This window comes from Delphinapterus leucas, chromosome 21, assembly GCF_059928025.1.
Source record: "Delphinapterus leucas isolate spDelLeu-1000000601 "Yukka" chromosome 21, BTC_Dleu_Yukka2, whole genome shotgun sequence".
NCBI lineage: Eukaryota > Metazoa > Chordata > Mammalia > Artiodactyla > Monodontidae > Delphinapterus > Delphinapterus leucas.
In genome coordinates, this window is record NC_143149.1 from 3,899,893 (window position 1) to 3,917,424 (window position 17,532).

The window sequence follows — 17,532 nt, forward strand, 5'->3', positions numbered from 1 at the left end:
AATAATATACTCAGAGTGGGCAGTAAAGTTTTCAGCATTCATGAAAGTTATGAGTTTAGAAAGAATAAAGTTGGCAGGTAGTGAACTGAAATTTAAAGATGAGATGTTTTAAAATTACCCAGTTGTCTACTAAATAAAGTGTTTTAATAGAAATTTGAAATTCAGAGTTATGTTTGAGAAGAAGACACGTTCTGTTTTTAAATGTAAATGATTTATGGTTTTCATGGTCATATGCAGCTCTTCTAAAACAGAAATTCATATTTTCAAAATTAAAATTGGCAATCAAATTTAAATGTGAAGAAACAGAAAAGTTAACAAAATAATACAAAAGTGTTATGATTTCTTGTTTTCAGTCTCCAAATTATCCACTAGATTTTAATCCATATAAATTAAGTAGAAAATATGTTACAATATTTTTATGCAGCATTTCTAATACTTTTAATGTTGTCTCATTATAAAGAAATATTTCTGAAGTCTTATTTGAAATATTAATAGTGATTTTAAATGATGAAAAATTTTCAAATAATGGAGTATTTGGTTGGCACCATAGTGACACCAAAGACACAGTGTGAGGCAATTAAAATACATGACTACATCCAAAATTTAGTTATCTATAGTCTTCAGGAAATAAAACCAGTTTTGGAAGACACTGTGAAAGACTTTCATATAACAATTATACAAACATCTTTAATTACATACTAGTAAAGGAATTAAGTGAAATGAACTATGTAAGAACTTTCCAGGAAAAGGCCAATCACAATCTGGATGTAACAGTAGCTAAACAAGAAATTTGCCACCTGCAAGGTAACAAAATCTGTGTGAGGAGGTGTGGCCTATGCATTCTAGTGGGTACCTAGCTAACTCATTTGTATTTAACTTCTCAGGGACATTTGGCACCTTCTGCTTTGTAACTCAGCAGATTTGGAGGATTTTCTTATTTACCTTAGAGCTTGAAGAGCAACTTAAGATTCGTCCTGTTTTTACTGCTTGAACAGTTAGTTCCCAGGTAAGACTGACACATAATTTTCACAACTTCCTCTCTCTTTTTACATTTCTAATCCAACTTTAATTCAGTAACATCTAGCATTGTGGAATTCTCAGTGAATTTGTAAAGTCTTGTACATGTGGATAATTTAGTTTTGCCTCTCAACGTGTTCTGAAAAACCCTCAGAGACACATAATTTTATATTTATTTAAAACCCCTTTCAGAACGTTTTGTTAAAAAATAAAGTTAAAAATAAAGTTGCTTGATCTTTCAAGCAACTAAAATATCAATCAGTAAGTTACTGGAATATCATTGGTTAAAAAGTTTAACTGCATAAATAACAATATTAATTTTAGTAAAAGAATTACTGAAGTACACACTCTACCCTTCAACTGTGCTGGGTAAAGGTTTTTGTTTTATTGATAACTCTAGGGTTCTGCTAACTTTCCAACTAGGAGAAAAGATTTAGAAACCCAAATGTCAAAATAAAGTTTGAAATAAGAAAAGTTTCACTGCCTAATTAGTAGATTTTGGAGACAAAGTTAGCAGGTAATTAATACTTCTTAATGCCTGTTTTGAGCCAGCCTCTATGTTGGCTGCCTTTTTGTCTCGTATCCTTCTCACAAATTTGAGGAGATGTTCTGTTCTCCATACTATATGTTGGTAAACTGATGGGCACAAAGGTTAAATCACTTGCATATGGTGCTAAAAATCATATGGCACAGAAAGTCTCAAATACTGTTCTAGATGATCCTAAAGTCCACAGATCTTTCACATTGTTACAAAATATAATTTTGATGATTAAGTACTTAATCCAAAAAATTTTCCCATTAAAATAATTTTTCCCAGAGCAACAGATGTAAAATCAATCAGAATAACTTAAATAATGTGAAACGCTTCATATAAACTAGTTGTGAAGTTGCGATACTGTTATTTTTTTTAATAGACTTTATTTTTTAGAGGAGTTTTAAGTTCACAGCAAAATTGAGCAGAAAGTATGCAGATTTCTCATGTACCTCCTGCCCCCGCACGTGTATAACCTTTGCCAGTATCAACATCCCCTGCCAGCATGGCACATGTATTACAGGTGATGAACCTACATTGACACATCATAATCACCCAAGCCCATAGTTTACATTACACTGCACTCTTGGTGTTGAACATTCTATGGGTTTGGAAAAACATACAATGACATGTACCCATCCTTATAGTAGTATACCGATTAGTTTCATTGTACTCCATCTATTCATTCCTCCCGCTTATCCCCGGCAACCACTGATCTTTTTATTGTCTCCATAGTTTTGTGTTTTCCAGAATGCCATATAGAAATAATTATACTATATATAGCCTTTTCAGATTGGCTTCTTTCACTTAGCAGTATGCATTTAATTTTCCTCTATGCCTTTACCTGGCTTGATAGCTCATTTCTCTTTAGTGCTGAATGATATTCTATTATCTGGATATACTACAGTTTATTTATCCAGTCACAGACTGGAGGACATTTTGGTTGCTTCTAAGATTTGGCAATTATGAATAAAGCTGCTATAAACATCCGTGTGCAGGTTTTTGTGTGGATATATTTTCAACTCCTTTGGTAAATATGAAAGAGATGTTTATGGATATTATGCTGTGGATATGTGTAGTTCTGTAAAAAACTTGACAAACTGTCTTCCAACATGGCTATACAATTTTGCATTCCAAACAGCAGTGAATAAGGATTCCTGTTGCTCCATTTCGATACCAGCAATCGCTGTTGTCAGTATTCTGGAATTTGACCTTTCTGATAGATATTTAGCAGTATTTCACTGTTTTAATTTGCAATTCCTTAATGACATGTAATATGGAGCATCCTTTCATATGCTTATTTGCCATCTGTGTATCTTCAGTAAAGTGTCAGTTAAGATCTTTTGCTCATTTTTTAATTGGATTGTTTTCTTAATGGTTGAATTTTAAGAGTTCCTTGTACAATATATATTTGGATAAAAGTACTTTATCAAAGGTATCTTTTGCAAATATTTCCTCTCTGTCTGTGCCTTGGTTGTTCATTTTCTTGATAATGAGTGACATATGAGAATGTATTCCTTTCCTTTCCCCACCTCAGTCCCCATCTCAGTATAGATGACTTTTCTGTTTAATTCAAGGTTGATATTTTAGCATGATATTGGGATATAATCCAAGGAGATAAAAAATTAATCCTATTCACAGTTGAGTCCCAGTACATCCTGTCAATTCTTCTGGCTTCTCAGTACATCAAATATTGTGCTACCAAACATTCTGCCGTTTCATATTGTATCATTGGGGTATTGAGTTCCCAAATAACTTTACACTGTATAAAATAAAGAACTTAACATGAAATAAATTGAGCTGCCTCTAAGATGAAAAAAGAAGATGGAAAGAAAAAGATGTGTCAAGAAAGACAGTCTAAGAAGAAGAAAAAAATATGCCATTTTATTATGCAGCAACAACAGAAAACACTAATTTCCTTCCTATCAAAATTAAAGTCTTTGGACTTCCCTGGTGGCACAGTGGTTAAGAATCCACCTGCCAATGCAGGGGACACGGGTTCGATCCCTGGTCCAGGAAGATCCCACATGCTGCGGAGCAGCTAAGCCTGTGCACCGCAACTACTGAGCCTGAGCTCTAGAGCCCGCGAGCCAAAACTACTAAAGCCTGTGAGCCACAGCTACTGAGCCCGTGTGCCACAACTACTGAAGCCTGTGTGCCTAGAGCCTGTGCTCCACAACAAGAGAAGCCACCTCAATGAGAAGCCCACGCACCACAACAAAGAGTAGCCCCCACTCGCCGCAACTAGAGAAAGCCCGCGTGCAGCAATGAAGACCCAACGCAACTGAAAATAAATAAAATAAAAATTAAAGTCTTTGTTATCTAAATTTCTTTCAGGGCTTGCGGGTGGTAGGGGTGATTGCTTATACAGTCATACCTCAGAGATATTATGGGTTTGGTTCCAGACCACTGCAATAAAGCAAATATCACAATAAAGAGAGTCACAGGTATTTTTTGGTTTGCCAGTGCATATAAAAGTTATGTTTACACTATAATGTAGTCTAATTAAGTGTGCAATAGCATTAGGTTTAAATAAACATACCTTAATTTTAAAATACTTTATAGCTAAAAAATGCTAAACGTCATCTAAGCCTTCAGAGAGTCTTAATTTTTTGTTGGTGGAGGGTCTTGCCATGATGTAGATGGCTGCTGACTGATCAGGGTAATGGTTGCTGAAGGGTGGGGCATTTGTGGCAATTTCCTTAAAAAACACAACCATGAATTTGCAACATCTATTGACTCTTCCTTTCACAAAAGATTTCTCAGTAGCACGCAATGCTGTTTGACAGCATTTTACCCACAGTAGAACTCCTTTCAAAATTGCAGTCAGTCCTCTCAAAACCTTCTGACACTTTCTCAACTAAGTTTATGGAAAATTCTAAATCCTTTGTTGTTATTTCAGTAATCTTCACAGCATCTTCAGGAGTAAATTTCATCTCAGGAAACCACTTTCTTTGCTCATCCATAAGAAGCAACTCCTCAACCGTTCAAGTTTTACCATGAGATTGCAGCAATTCAGTCACATCTTCAGGCTCTATTTCTAATCCTAGTTCTCTGGCTATTTCCACCACATCTGCAGTTACTTCCTCCACTCAAGGCTTGAACCCCTCAAGAACTGAACCCCTCAATCCGTGCAGCTTGGAATCAACTTCTTCCAAACTCCTGTGTATGTTAACATTTTGACCTCTTCCCGTGAATCACAAGTGTTCTTAATGGCGTATAGAATGGTGAACCCTTTCCAGGTTTTCCATTGAATTTGCCCAAATCCATCAGAATAATCACTACCTTTGGCAGCTATAGCCTTAGAAAATGCATTCCTTCAATAATAAGACTTGAAAGTCAAAATTACTCCTCGATCCATGGGCTGCAGAATGGGTGTTGTGTTAGCAGGCATGACAACAACATTCATCTCATTGTGCATCGCCATCAGAGCTCTTGGGTGTCCAGGTGCACTGTCGGTGAGCAGTAATATTTTGAAAGGAACCTTTTGGTCTGAGCAGTAGGTCTAAACAGTGGGCCTAAAATATTCAGTAAACCATATTGTAAAAAGATGTGCTGTCATCCATGCTTTGTTGTTCCATTTATAGAGCACAGGCAGGGTAGATTTAGCATAATTCTTAAGGGCCCTAGGATTTTCAAATGGGCATTGGCTTCAACTTTTAGTCACCAGCTGCATTAGCCCCTAACAAGAGAGTCAGCCTGTCCTTTGAAGCTTGGTGTTGACTTCCACTCTCTAGCTATGAAAGGCCGAGATGTCATCTTCTTCCAGTAGAAGGCTGTTTTACTTAAATTGAAAATCTGTGGTTTAGTGTGGCCGCCTTCATTATTTATCTGAGTTAGATTTTCTGGGTAACTTGGTGAATCTTCTACATCACCACTTGCTGCTTCGCCTTGTATAATACTTCGATTTTACAAAGTTGGCTTCTTTCCTTCAACCTGATGAACCAACATCTGCTGGCTTCACACTTTTTTTCTGCAGCTTCCTCACCTCTCTCAGCCTTCATAAAACTGAGGAGACTTAGTGCCTTGCTCTGGATTAGGCTTTGGCTTAAGGGAATGTTGTGTTTGGTCTGATGTATCCAGACCACTCAAACTTTCCCCATATCAGTGATAAGGCTGTTTCGCTTTCTAATGATGCACGTGTTCACTGGAGCAGCAGTTTGATTTTCTTCAAGAACGTTTCCTTTGTACTCACAACTTGGCTAACTGTTTGGCATGAGAGGCTTAGCTTTCTCCTACCTTGGTTTTTGACATGCCTCCCTCACTAAGCTTAACCATTTCTAGCTTTTGATTTAAAGTGAGGGGCATGCAACACTTCCTCTTACTTGAATACTTAGAGGCCAATGTACGTTTGCTAATTGGCCTGAGTTCAAATTGGTGTGTCTCAGGGAATAGGGAGGTCTGAGGAAAAGGAGAGAGAAAGGGGAAAATGTCGGTTGGTGGAACAGTCTGAACACATACAACATTTACCGATTAAGTTTGCCATCTACGTTGGGCACAGTTCCTCTTGCCCCCAATTACAATAGTAACATCAGAAATCACTGATCACATATCACCATGGCAAATATAAAGAAAAAGTTTGAAATATTGCAAGAATTAACAAAATGTGACAGAGATGAAGTGAGTAAATACTGCTGGAAAAATAGTGCGATAGACTTGTTGAGGCAGGGTTGCCACAAACCTTCAATTTAAAAAAACAAAAAACAACAACAAAATACCCCACCACAATACTGATGAAGTGAAATAAAGGGAAGCACAATAAAATAAGGTAGGCCTGTATGATCTGAATATGTTCATCCTGTCAGCTAACATGATGCCAATGAGGAACATGTCAGGGACTGCTCCAAAGTTGGTCCATTGCTACTTAACCAGGTATAGACTTACCCCCAAATGAGGTTTCCTAATTCATGGTGAAATATCACTTTCATGAAAAATTTTTCAAAAGGAAACACTCTTGTATAATAATAATTTTAAAAAATACAGCTAAATGTTTCCTATAGGAATAGGATAGCAATCTCTATTGGAAGATGCCTGCCAGTGGTAGATCTTGAACAATGCTCTTATAGAAATCTCAGCATCTATTTCTTTCTAATTTGGCATTTAAAAGAGCTAAGATTACAACCAAATTGAATGGAACAAAATGCAAAACTTATTTTTTAAAAAAAAGGTGTCCAAAATCCCATAGTATTAATTTAATTCAAATGATGCATACGTCTAACGTTAAGCCCCTCTGATATTTTGCTTTTATCTGCAATAAATGTATTAGTAGATTTAACAAATTTCCTTATTTTTCCATTGAGCCTATCATATATCATAATGCAAAGTAATAAATTAAAGTCAAATAATATCAAGCCTAATGCAGAATATTTAAAATTTGTAACTTATATAATGAGAAACATCAGAAATAGAGTCACTAAGTATAGTAGTAATATTTTAATTGTAAGAAAATATATATAACATAAAATTTACCATTTTAACCATTTTTAAGTGTACAGATTAGTGGCATTAAGTACATTCACACTGTTGTACAACCTTCACCAGCATCCAGGGCTAATATTTATACTCATGTAACAGAAAAACTCTGGTAAGAATTTTGGTAGTATCATGAAATTTGGCTCAATGCAAAATAATCTTATTTCTCTTATAAAATAACTCACTCATATTAGGACTATGTATCCTACTATGGGACAGTTTAAGTACATTAATTGTCTTTATTACATTTGTGGAAACAACATTGGTCTTACAATTAGAAAAGTTAGTACATAGATATAATTCTACCATGTATGAGGAGGTGCTTAATCTTGGGCATATTGAGAACAGATTAAGAAAAATGAGGGATCCAAATGTGTCTCATTACTAACCACTATCCAACTCAATCTCACATCTGCAGCTAAACTGCCCTGTCCTATCGCTCACATTCGAATGCACCCTCTTTTACTTAGCATTTACATTTAGACAAAAACTTAAGGCAAGCTAAGCAATTAAGCAAAATCCAAAACAAATATAAAAAAAAAATTGTGCCTATTCTACTGTCATAATTATGCACCATGATTTATTTTGTGTTACTTAAATAAAACATGTTAGACAGGAAATAATTTATTTATACTAAATCCTACAGTGCTAAGTTGTAGTGTAGAAATGAATACCTTCACCTCATTTTAGAATATTTGTCTTTAAATCAAGCAAATGTGTAACCCCTAGGAATCATCCAGAGAACAAGCTAATTTAACTATAAATTGGTTCAACTTTGATTGAAAATATTAATCAAGCTCTCCAAATACTATAAAATTAAGATGCAATTAGATGCCTGGTTTAGCATGTGAATGCTGTTGAATATATTTATTTCAGTGTTTTGTGAAGGATGATAATGACATATCTTTAAGCTTCTATGAAATTAATTGAAGATAATAAATACAGGAATGATGTTATTTTTCTTTATAACTCCTGTTTATTAATCAAGCTTCATTCCTTTTATCACTAGCATTTGTCACTTTCCTAAGTCTTTCAAAATAATAAATAAAATTTATATTCCATATTTACTGTATAAATATCCTATCACTTACTTATATACTCAAATTAGATTCTCCTCTACATTTATAAATATTTAGTGTTAATTGTAATAGGTAATTTTTTATTATAAAAAAATACATATTCCCTCAACTGTAGGCATATTTACTGAATGTCTTTTATTTATTACAAAGCCATGGGTTAATTTTCGGGCTTAATAGTGCATAACAATAATGGTGTTAGAATTCTGAATATGAAATCTTTTAAATATATATTCTTTATGCAGAAACTTTTTATAAAAAGAATATTAAAATGTTCCTTCCTAAAATTAACAATTTGTATTGTACAGTATGATCTCTGAATTTTACAATAAGCAAGTAGATCAGTTTACTGTACTTCCTTATATCTCATAATTAGCAATTACATTTATTGACAATATATTACCTATATGCAGTTTAATAATTTTACTGTATAAGTTCCTTAATTTCTTCCTCACAAATTCCTTTGGGGGTAGACATTTATAACCATCTCCATTTTACAGATGAGGAAATTTAGACACAGAGAACTTAAGTAATTGAGCTTAAATCCCAAAGAGAATGAGCACTGCAGATTAAATTTAGATCTAACCTGACTGACAAACCTATGAATGTGGTAAACTGGTGTGAATAGATGAGAAATATCTGTCCTCAATGAGTTTGTGATCTTGTTGAAGAGCTAAAGAATACACAAGAACAGCAAAATAAACATAGATATATAGCAGTCAACTCATGTTCTGAAAGCATTAATATTATTGGCTCTGCTAGTTGAAGAGGCCATGGAAAAGCTGGAAATCAGCCCATCCTTGATAACTGTCTATGGTTTGGACAGAAGATAGCATAATCAAAGTATTTAAAGTTGGAGGAAAGTAGCTAAAATTATGCATTAAAAAAACTCCAAATGAGCATTCATTCATTAGATGGTGAAGACACAAACCTCATGAGAAGGGCCTTTATTCGTCGAGCACTGGAAGGACAAGGACTTAAATCTCCATAGATTTTCCAAGTTGATCGGTTCCATTTAAAAAATGTTGATAGAGGATTCAGTTAAAATGGCAGGATAGAAGGATGTGTGCTCAATCCCTCTTGTGAGAGCACCGGAATCACAACTAACTGCTGAACAACCATTGAAAGGAAAACACTGGAACTCATGAAAAAAGTACCCCACATTGAAAGACAAAGGAGAAGGTGCAGTGAGACAGTAGGAAGGGCCCAATCACAATAAAATCAAATCCCATAACCGCTGGGTGGGAGACTCACAAACTGGAGAACACTTATAACACAGAAGTCCACCCACTGGAGTGAAGGTTCTGAGCCCCACGTCAGACCTCCAAAGCTGGGGGTCTGGCAATGGGAGGAGGAATTCCTAGAGAATCAGACTTTGAAGGCTAGTGGGATTGACTGCAGGTCTTTGACAGGTCTGGAGGAAACAGAGACTCCATTCTTGAAGGGCACACACAAAGTAGTATGGACATCAGGACCCAGGGGGAAAGAGCCGTGACCCCATAGGAGACTGAGGAAGACCTACCTGCTGATGTCTGAGGGTCTCCGGTGGAGGCAGGGGGCAACTGTGGCTCACCATGGGGACAAGGACACTGGCAGCAGAAGTTCTGGGAAGTACTTCTTGGAGTGAGCCCTCCCAGAGTCTGCCATTAGCCCCACCAAAGGGCCTGTAGGCTCCAGTGCTGGGTCGCCTCAGGCAAAACAACCAACAGGGCACCCAGCCCCACCCATTAGCAGACAACTGGATTAAAGTTTTCCTGCACTCTGCCCACAGAGCAACACCCAGCTCTACACATCACCAGTCCCTCCCATCAGGAAGCTTGCACAAGCCTCTTAGATAGCCTCATCCACCAGAGGGCAGAAAGCAGAAGCAAGAAGAACTACAATCCTGTGGCCTGTGGAATGAAAACCACATTCACAGAAAGATAGACAAGATGAAAAGGCAGAGGGATATGTATCAGATGAAGGAACAAGATAAAACCCCAGAAAAACAACTAAATGAAATGGAGATAGGCAACCTTCCAGAAAAAGAATTCAGAATAATGATAGTGAAGATGATCCAGGACCTCGGAAAAAGAATGGAGGTAAAGATCGAGAAGATGCAGGAAATGTTTAACAAACACCTAGAAGAATTAAATAACAAACACCTAGAAGAATTAAAGAGCAAACAAACAGACATGAACAGCACAATAACTGAAATGAAAAATACACTAGAAGGAATCAAGAGCAGAATAACTGAGGCAGAAGAACGGATAAGGGACCTGGAAGACAGAATGGTGGAATTCACTGCCGTGGAACAGAATAAAGAAAAAAAGAATGAAAAGAAATGAAGACAGACTAAGAGACCTCTGGGACAACATTGAACACACCAGCATTTTCATTATAGGAGTCTCAGAAGGAAAAGAGAGAGAGAAAGGCCCCGAGAAGATATTTGAAGAGATTATAGTCAAAAACTATAAAATGGGAAGGGAAATAGCCACCCAAGTCCAGGAAGTGCTGAAAGTCTCAGGCACAATAAACCCAAGGAAAAACACACCAGGACATATAGTAATCAAACTGACAAAAATTAAAGACAAAGGAAAATTATTAAAAGCAACAAGAGAAAAATGACAAATAACATACAGGGGAACTCCCATAAGGTTAACAGCTGATTTTCTCAGCAGAAACTCTACAAGCAAGAAGGGAGTGGCATGATATATTTAAAGTGATGAAAGGGAAGAGCCTACAACCAAGATTATTCTACCTGGCAAAGATCTCATTCAGATTTCACAGAGAAGTCAAAAGCTTTACAGCCAAGCAAAAGCTAAAAGAATTCAGCACCAACAAACCTGCTCCTCAACAAATGCTAAAGGAACTTCTCTAAGTGGGAAACACAAGAGAAGAAAAGGACCTACAAAAACAAACCCGTAACAATTAAGAAAATGGTAATAGGAACATACATATCGATAGTTACCTTAAATGTGAATGGATTAAGTGCTCCAACCAAAAGGCACAGGCTCACTGAATGAATACAAAAACAAGACCCATATATATGCTCTCTTCAAGAGACCCACTTCAGACCTAGGGACACATACAGACTGAGAGTGAGGGGATGGAAAAAGATATTCCATGCAAATGGAAATCCAAAGAAAGCTGGAGTAGCAATACTTATATCAGATAAAATAGAGTTTAAAATAAAGAATGCTACAAGAGACAAGGAAGGACGCTGCATAATGATCAAGGGGTCAGACCAAGAAGAAGATATAACAATTATAAATATATATGCGCCCAACATAGGAGCAGCCCAATACATAAGGCAACTGCTAACAGCTGTAAAAGAGGAAATCAACAGTAACACAATAATAGTGGGTCAATTTAACACCTTACTTACACCAATGTACAAATCATCCAGACCAAAAATTAATTAGGAAACACAAGCTTTAACTGACACAATAGACCAGATAGATTTAATTGATATTTATAGGACATTCCATCCGAAAACAGCAGGTTTCACTTTCTTCTCAAGTGCACATGGAACATTCTCTAGGAAAGATCACATCTTGGGTCATAAATCAAGCCTTGGTAAATTTAAGAAAATTGAAATCATATCAAGCATCTTTTCTGACCACAGCAGTATAAGATTAGCAATAATTGACAGGGGGGAAAAAACGTGAAAAACACAAACACATGGAGGCTAAACAATACGTTAGTAAACAACCAAGAGATCACTGAAGAAATCAAAGAGGCTTTCAAAAATGCCTATAGACAAATGACAACTAAAAGATGATGATCCAAAACCTATGGGATGCAGCAAATGCAGTTCTAAGAGGGAAGTGTATAGCTATACAACCCTACCTTAAGAAACAAGAAAAATCTCAAGTAAACAAACTAACCTTACAGCTAAAGAAACTAGAGAAAGAAGAACAAACAAAACCCAAAGTTAGCAGAAGGAAAGAAATCATAAGGATGAGAGCAGAAATCAATGAAATAGGAACAAAGAAAACAATAGCAAATATCAATAAAACTAAAGCTGCTTCTTTAAGAAGACAAACAAAATTGATAAACCTTTAGCCAGACCAATCAAGAAAAAAAGGGAGAGGACCAAATCAATAAAATCAGAAATGAAAAAGAAGTTACAGTGGACACTGCAGAAATACAAAACGTCATAAGAGACTACTATAAGCAACTCTATGGCAATAAAATGAACAACCTGGAAGAAATGGACAAATTCTTAGAACAGTATAACCTTCCAAAACTGAACCAGTAAGAAATAGAAAATATGAACAGACCAATCACAAATAATGAAATTGAAACTGTGATTAAACATCTTCCAGGAAACAGAAGTCCAGGACTACATGGCTTGACAGGTGAATTCTATCAACCATTTAGAGAAGAGTTAACACCCATCCTTGTCAAACTCTTCCAAAAAATTTCAGACGAAGGAACACTCCCAAACTCATCCTATGAAGCTACCATCACCCTGATACCAAAACCAGAAAAAGATACTACAAAAAAAGAAAATTACAGACCAAATCACTGATGAATATAGATGCAAAAATGCTCTACAAAATACTAGCAAACAGAATCCAACAACGCAACAAAAGGATCATACACCATGATCAAGTGGGATTTATCCCAGGGATGCAAGGATGCTTCAATATATGCAAATCAAGCAATGTGATACTATATTAACAAGTAGAAGAATAAAAGCCATATGATCATCTCAATAGATGCAGAAAAAGCTGTTGACAAAATTCAACACCCATTTATAATAAAAGCTCTCCAGAAAGTGTGCCTAGAGGGAATCTAGCTCAACATAATAAAGGCCATATACAACAAACCCACATCAAACATCATTCTCAATGGTGAAAAACTGAAAGCATTTCCTGTAAGATCAGGAACAAGATAAGGATGTCCACTCCTACCACTATTATTCAGCATAGTTTTGGAAGTCCTAGACACAGCAATCAGAGAAGAAAAAAAATAAAAGGAATACAAATTGGAAAAGAAGAAGTAAAACTGTCACTGTTTGCAGATGGCATGATACTATACATAGAAAATCCTAAAGATGCCACCAGAAAACTACTAGAGCTAAACAATGAATTTGGTAAAGTTGCAGGATACAAAATTAATGCACTTGGACTTCCCTGGTGGCACGATGGTTGAGAGTCCGCCTGCCGATGCAGGGGACATGGGTTCATGCCCCGATCTGGGAAGATCCCACATGCTGAGCAATGGCTGGGCCCATGAGCCATGGCCGCTGAGCCTTTGCATCCGGAGCCTATGCTCCGCAACGAGAGAAGCCACAACAGTGAGAGGCCCGCGTACAGGAAAAAAAAAAAAAAATTAATGCACAGAAATCTCTTGCATTCCTATACACTAACAATGAAAGATCAGAAAGAGAAATTAAGGAAACAATCCCATTCACCATTGCAACAAAAAGAATAAAATACCTAGGAATAAACCTACCTAAGGAGGAAAAAGACCTGTACTCGGGAAACTATAAGACACTGATGAAATAAATCAAAGATGACACAAACAGATGGAGAGATACACCATGTTCTTGGTTTGGAAGAATGAATATTGTGAAAATGACTCTACTACCCAAAGCAGTCTACCGATTCAATGTAATCCCTATCAAATTACCAATGGCAATTTTTACAGAACTAGAACAAAAAATCTTAAAATTTGTATGGAGACACAAAAGACCCCAAATAGCCAAAGCAATCTTGAGGGAAAAACACGAAGCTGGAGGCATCAGACTCCCTGACTTCAGACTATCCTACAAAGCTACTGTAACCAAGACAATATGGTTCTGACCAAAAACAGAAATACAGATCAATGGAACAGGATAGAAATCCCACAGATAAATCCGTGCATCTATGGTCATCTAATCTATGGCAAAGGAGGAAAGGATAAACAATGGAGAAAAGACAGTCTCTTCAGTAAGTGGTGCTGGGAAAACTGGACAGCTACATGTAAATGAATGAAATTAGAACACTCCATAACACCATACACAAAAATAAACTCAAAATGGATTAAAGACCTGAATGTAAGACTGGACACTGTAAAACTCTTAGAGGAAAACATTGGCAGAACACTCTTTGACATAAATCACAGCAAGATCTTTTTTGACCCACCTCCTAGAGTAATGGAAATAAAAACAAAAATAAACAAATGGGACCTAATGATACTTAAAAGCTTTTGCACAGCAATGGAAACTATAAACAAGATGAAAAGACAACCCTCAGAATGGGAGAAAATATTTGCAAACTAATCAACAGACAAAGGATTAATCTCCAAAATATATAAATAGCTCATGCAGCTCAATATAAAAAAACAAAAAACCCAATCCATAAATGGGCAGAAGACCTAAATAGACATATCTCCAAAGAAGATATGCAGATTGCCAACAAACACATGAAAGGATGCTCAACATCACTAATTATTTCAGAAATGCAAATCAAAACTACAATGAGGTATCACCTCACACCAGTTAGAGTGTGCATCATCAGAAAATCTACAAACAATAAATGCTGGAGAAGGTGTGGAGAAAAGGGAACCCTCTTGCACTGTTGGTGGGAGTGCAAATTGATGCAGCCACTAGGGAGAACAGTATGGAGGTTCCTTATAAAACTAAAAATAGAACTACCATATGACCCAGCAATCCCACTACTGGGCATATACCCAGTGATAACCATAATTCAGAAGGACACATGCACCCCAATGTTCAGTGCAGCTCTATTTACAACAGCCAGGTCATGGATGCAACCTAAGTGCACATCAACAGACGAATGGATAAAGAAGATGTGGTACATATATACAATGGAATATTATTCAGCCATAAAAAGGAATGAAATTGGGTCATTTGTAGAGACGTGGATGGACCTAGAGACTGTCATACAGAATGAAGTAAGTCAGAAAGAGAGAAACAAATATTGTATATTAATGCATATATGTGGAATCTAGATAAATGGTACAGATGAACTAGTTTGCAGGGCAGAAATAGAGACACAGATGTAGAGAACAAATGTATGGACACCAAGGGGGGAGAGTGGGGTGGGGGTGGTGGTGCGATGAATTGGGAGATTGGGATTGACATGTATACACTAATATGTATAAAATGGATGACTAATAAGAACCTGCTGTATAAAAAAATAAATAAAATTAAATTAAAAAAAAAAAAAGAATGTTATCTTGCAAAGTTCACACCAGGGGGTGACACCAAAACTTCAAAGCTGGGTGGAGGGGCAGGTCAGAAATAGGAATCAGATTATAAGGCTAATGTAGAAGCACAGACAAAAAAGTGCATCTGATACATGCAAGAGAGAGAAAGATAAAATGTAAATTATAGTTAAGATGAAGATTGAGAAATGTTGATGATTAAATGCATGGTGGTTCGGAATGGGATGTGAGAAAAATCTTGGAATCCAGATTTACAGACTTGAGCAGCTCTGTCCATATTAACTGAGACAGGGAATGTGGCAAAGAGCTTTGGTGGTAAATTGATGAGTGTTACTCTTTTGGACATATTCTAGAAGTTCCGCGTAGAAGTCCAAAAGGAGATATCCAAAGGTTTTGGACTGAGACGTGGATGTAGAAATGGTCACTATCTATCTTGTAACTAGATTTTTGGCTGTTCATGGGCTAATTTAAATGAAATCTGAAGTATCAGAAGTGAAAAGACCAAGAATGTTGCATCAGGGAAGTTGAGGTCAGAGTACCTCCTATTGACGTTTAAAGGATATGTGGAAAAGAATAGCCTATGAAAGAAATTAAAAACGGATATCCAGGGAGTTATGAAAGAACCATAATAGAATGGTGTCAATTTGTCATGTTTCTTAAGCTTTATTACAATTACATTGTTCTTGATGACTAATATCATTAGTCTAATAACTATAATTAGTTATAATTATGCAAAATGGGAATGTAAGTTAATGTGTTCTCTATTTACTGTTCTCAATAGGTCTCATTAATACTGTGTATGAACAAAGTGTTTATCTCCATATTAGACCGTCTCTAAGGTCCTTCCAGCTATAAACATAGACTGCACATGAGCTCATGCTATGTTTAGAATCATAGACTAATTCCTAGAGGTGCAAATGGCTTGCACAGAATTTTGCACATAATAGTTGCTAAAAAAATCCAAGTGACTTTTTTTCAGTCTAATACTTATTTTATAGATAAGGGAATCAAGGCCAAAAAATGGTAATTCAAAAAGTTCAAAAGGATATCTAATATCATAGCTAGGAAGAAGCAGGCCTTTATTTCCTAGTTTCATCATCATTATTTTTTTCTCACAATATGATACCACCTTTTCTTAGGCAATTAGGAATATTTACAAATTAATACATCTTAAGTGATGCCAACAAAAACTATTAAATGAAACCTATCTTTTAATTATATCATAAGTTTACATTAAGCCAAACACTCAACTTACTATTTTTTCATTCACTTTATTTTTTCATTCATTTTAGCATGACCTGACCTTCTCAGATAGCATGCCAATCTCCTTAGCCATCAATAAATTACAGGCTGAGCACTTTCTTAAGCACTCTTTTAAGTGCTTAAATGATAGGACACTGCTCTTGCAAAGTACATGGAAGTTATTTCTCCTATTTATACTCCGTATGTATCTATAAGTGCACTGGCAAAATCAACTTTAGGGTCATGCAGGGATATGGGAGTGGGAGACCCAGGGCATGAAAAATTCACTAAGCTAAAACCACCTAGGACCACTTGCCGACCTGCCACCTGTTTCTTCTCATTAGTGCCTTCGTTAGCTTGCAGACTCATTGTGCATTTCCCATTTTTTATATTATTTTCCAAGTGTATTTAATTTTGTATTTTGGTTTTATGGTTTTTATAAGTTATAGAGTATAATGTTTGTGAATAGTAGGGATTGCTAAAAGCCAGAAGCACCTATTAAAATTCTGCAAATAGTTGTTTCCTTCCCTTCCTTTTGAGTTACGACTTCTGTGACACAATATGCTAAGGGTTCTATCAGCCCCAAAAGATAATGTTTCTTTAAAAATGATATTTGTGATTTATCTTTATAATATAGTGATTATCTAAAATTATATATTATTAATTACATGTTTATATATTTATAACATTATGTGATTAATCATGTTATAATATAGAAATTATTTAACATACTTGTAGTGTAAACTACTTTTCAAAACTATTAAGAAGTTGAGAACCTGTATTTTGCTGCACTTTAAAATCTATTGGTAGGGACTTCCCTGGTGGCGCAGTGGTTAAGAATCTGCCTGCCAGTGCAGGGGACATAGGTTTGAACCCTGGCCCAGGAAGATCCCACATGCCATGGAGCAACTAAGCCCGTGCGCCACAGCTACTGAGCCTGTGCTCTAGAGCCTGCGAGCCACAACTACTGAGCCCCCGTGCCTAGAGCCCGTACTCCACAACAAGAGAAACCACCACAATGAGAAGCCCCTG